Source organism: Capricornis sumatraensis, chromosome 18 (assembly GCF_032405125.1).
Source record: "Capricornis sumatraensis isolate serow.1 chromosome 18, serow.2, whole genome shotgun sequence".
In the NCBI taxonomy this organism is placed as follows: domain Eukaryota; kingdom Metazoa; phylum Chordata; class Mammalia; order Artiodactyla; family Bovidae; genus Capricornis; species Capricornis sumatraensis.
Window position 1 is genome coordinate 43272673 of NC_091086.1, and position 4261 is coordinate 43276933.

Below are 4261 nucleotides of genomic sequence, written 5' to 3' on the forward strand. Positions count from 1 at the left end.
CTTTATAGTCCAACTCTCACATCCACATATGACCACAGGAAAAACCATAGCCTTGACCAGGCTGATATTTAAAGAAATAATCATGTACTCCTGTAAGACTGAGGTTTTGGTAGCAGATGGGTGTTGCTTTGTAATTTAAAAAGAAGATTTTTGTTTTAATTATAGTATTTGTTAAAGTGTTCATTTCCTATGAAATAGGCATTCTCATATATTAATTTTAGTAACAAAGTTGGTTGGGTCTTTCTGGAATATTATTATATGTGGAAAGAACATTTTAAGGGGTTCATTGCCCTTTGACTGCAATTCTATGTCTAGAAATTACTCCTTAGGAAATTAGCAGAAAGGCAGATAAATATTAGGTAAAAAGATATTTTCTATAGCATTATCATTAATGCTCCATACTGAAAGTCACACAAATGTCCAATAAAAGAGGATTGATCCAATAAATTTTGCAATATCCATATGCTGGAATATTGTGTAGCTGCTAGATGAATAGCTCAGCAAGCTGGTGAATGCATATGATTGACTACTGATATTTGGAATCACAATTACAAAGCTTATCAAGAAGTATGGAAAAAATAACATGAAGTAATAACAGGACAAAATAGAACTCAATAATACCCATTAAAATTATCTATGAACTAAAGCAGTGAATTGAAGTGAAGTCGCTCAGTCGTGTCTGACTCTTTGCGACCCCGTGGACTGTAGCCCACCAGGCTCTTCTATCCGTGGGATTCTCCAGGCAAGAATACTGGAGTGGGTTGCCATTTCTTTCTCCAGGGGATCTTCCCAACCCAGGGATTGAACCCAGGTCTCCCACATTGCAGGCAGACGCTTTACCCTCTGAGCCACCAGGGAAGCCCATGAATTAGAGCAGGTCTGGGCTTCCCTGGTGGCTCAGAGGTTAAACCAACTACCTGCAATGTGGGAGACCTGGGTTCGATCTGTGGGTTGGGAAGATCCCCTGGAGAAGGAAATGGCAGCCCACTCCAGTATTCTTGCCTGGTGAATCCCACAGACGGAGGAGCCTGGTGGGCTACAGCCCACAGGGTCGCAAAGAGTCGGACATGACTGAGCGACTTCACTTCATATCAAATTCAGAAGGGATTAGGGCATACGCATGACATTTCAGGTGTTTGAGTTTTTCTGCTGATTGCAAATTTGTGATCAGATGTTTTGTTCAACTCTTGTTCAGTTGGTGAAAGGAAAAGAGGAGAAAAGGGAGAGGGAGGGAGGAGAGAGAAGGAAGGGGGATGGTGAAAATGGACCGTTCAGGTAGAAAGGAGAGCAGAGGTAGAGGAAGATGGTTTAGAAACCTCTCTGCAGTGGCCACCGGAGCAACCTGTGCTCCCCACCCCACCCCACCCCACCCCTGCAGAACACGAGCAGGCTCCTCGTCTGTGAGCTATATACATGCAATGTGATTTCATCCACCAAAAAGTGCGAATTTTTTCGGTTCATTAAATACACAGAAGGTATAGAAAAGACCTTCAATATACCCACATTACACTCACATATACACATGCTACTTAGAAAGAGCTTTGGCATCTAAGTAGTGTGGCTACCTGGAAGGTTCACAACCATTCAGTGAACTAGCTGAGCATTTCTAGGGGTATGTGCTGCTTGGTCTGGCCAATAACCAGTTAGTGGCATCCATGAGCAAGGCTGAGTGACAAATCTGGCTCTGGGCTTCACTAGACTTTTTGAGCTCCATCCTTGAGGGTGAAACGGAGGACTCAAGAGTTAGTAGTAGAAGTTCTTAAACAAGCCAGAAACTCTTCTCAGCTCAGTAGGCTAGCAACAATGACATACCATCACATTCCGCCCTCCCCCCAGAAAGGGCTACAACTAAAGACTCCCAATATCAATAGCTGGTGAGAATGCAGGTCAACTGGAAGTCTCCTTCATTGCTAGTAAGAGTGTAAAATGGTGCAACCACTTTGGAAAGCTGTTAGGCTGCTTTTAATATAATTCCACTCCTAGGTACATACTTAAATGCAGATGCCTAAAAAAGACTTGTAGAAGATTGGACATGGTGACGAGTCATAACAGTTCAAATTCATTCCATCTGTTTCCTTTCTCTGGGATAATGGACTGCCCAGGACAGGGTTTTCTCATGGTAGAGTCCAGGGGCACCAGAAAGTGGAGGAAGCTTGCCTCACCTCTTGAAGCCCCATTGAGAACCGACCCATGGTCACTTCAGTCCTTTTTCTGTTGGCAAAGCATTCACTGAGCATTTACTACAGACTTGACTCTTCTCAGGCATTTTAACCTTTGAAAATGAAGTGAAAGTATTAATCACTCAGTCGTGTCTGACTCTTTGAGACCCCATGGACTGTAGCCCTCCAGGCTCCTCTGTCCATGGAATTCTCCAGTCAAAAATACTGGAGTGGCTTGCCATTCCCTTCTCCAGGGGATCTTCCCAACCCAAGGATCAAACCTGGGTCTCCTGCATTGCACACAGATTCCTTATCACTGAGCCACCTGGGAAGCCCAAAAATATTGTACACTTCATGAATTTGCACATCATCCTTGTGCAAGGGCCATGCTAATCTTCTCTGTATTGTTCCAATTTTAGTATATCTCCTGCTGAAGCGAGCACAATGAGGTGAATACAATGATTATCCCCTTATATAAATGAAGAAACTGAGACTTAGGGAAGTTAAGCAATTTTTAAAGTTAAGAAGTTAAGCAATTCAAGGATCTGAGTGCCGAGTCAGTTCCAGAGCTCCTCATACTGAACCAGGATTTAGAAGACCCAAGGTCCTGCCTGCCCCCTCCTGGCACAGAGCCTGGGGAGTGAAATGAGTTGAGGCATGAATTTTTAAATGGCTTGAAAAAGTCACTTAACCTATCTGGCTTTCAATTTCTTGTATAAAATGAATGTTACATTGGATCTCTAAGCCACTCCAGGTATAAATTTAATGCCAAAGTTCTGTGAACTCAGTAGAATACTTCTGGTTAACTGACAACAGCTGTAAATGGATAATCGGCTAATCACTGAAAGCAAGCCCACAAACTACCCCTGATTTCAAGCAACTATTCTTAAAGTTTCTTTATGTAAAATAGATACCAATTTAATTCTCATTTTTTAATATTGAATATTGCTTTTTGGCAGATCCTTTCTGGTAGGAAAAAGTAATTCCTTGTAAAAATTAGACCAATTCTCCCTGTTAATGCAGGATTTCGCTTCAATCTTTAACTGCAAATTATAGTTCCCAGGGAAGCAGAAGCAGGCTTCTGGCACATGGGTTTTACCCTCTTCATTCTGTGGGTGGGGGGTGGTTAGAGCACAGTTGATACCCCAGGAGAGCTCCCTCTGGGTGTTCACATGCATGCAAATCCCATTCCAGCAAGAGCAAGAGGAAGGGCTGAAATTATATCATGGCCTATTGTTACTTAAAATAACCTCCAAATGTTCTCTGAGGATTTTTTAAAAAACACTCCTCTGATCTCCCAAAACAGACTTACAGACTTAGAAAGCAGCTAATTTCTACCTGTTTGCATTACAATACTGTTTGGTAAAACAGGATAGATGGATGGGTAAATGGGTAAGCAGATGGGTGGATGGGTAGGCAGGTGGATAGGTAGTTGAACAGGTAAGTAGATGGGTGGGTGGATGGTCAGACTGGACAGATAGACAGGTAAATACACACGCTGTACCAATGTCAGGAATGCCTCTTCCATCCCACTCTCTTTCACCTAATTAACCCCTATTTACATGTCAGTTCTCCTATCAAACATTGCCCCCTCCAAGAAGCCTTCCCTGATTCCCCAATCAAGGTCAGATCCCTTCGCGGTCCTTTCACAGTACAGTGTTCCTTTCTTCAGAGCACTAATCTATATGTAGTTATGCACTGTCAGTACAATCAAGTAGATGTTTAATGTTGATATCCTCATCCAGGCTGTACACTCCATGAGAACAGGGAGCGTGCGTGAACTGAAAGGGAAAAAAGTGAACAACCAAAGCAGGCTATGAGCTTTGAACTTCATTATAAAGAGGTTTCTGCTGTAATCATAGAACTGCAGTATTTAAGAACAGAAGAAACCTTCAAAGTCAAATGGTACTCACAGAATGAAAGAATCAGAGTTCTGAGGGAACCTGTGGTTCAACCTCCCACACAATGCAGGAATCTCTGCATTGTAATGAGATTTGACCTGTATGAACAAAGTGGATGAACAAAGTGTATAATTCTTTTCGGAGTAGGCCTTTACTTCCTTGGGAGACATCATTTGCTGTGGTTACCCTGAAACCCTAAGA

General features: G+C 42.5%; 1 non-coding gene across 1 annotated transcript; it reads right to left on the minus strand.

Annotated features, from left to right (window-relative positions):
* Positions 1–2495: 2495 nt before the first annotated feature.
* LOC138094750 (U6 spliceosomal RNA) lies at positions 2496–2599 on the minus strand. Its single transcript, XR_011146265.1, has one exon. It is a non-coding gene; the product is annotated as a U6 spliceosomal RNA (small nuclear RNA).
* Between the last annotated feature and the right edge of the window lie 1662 nt (positions 2600–4261).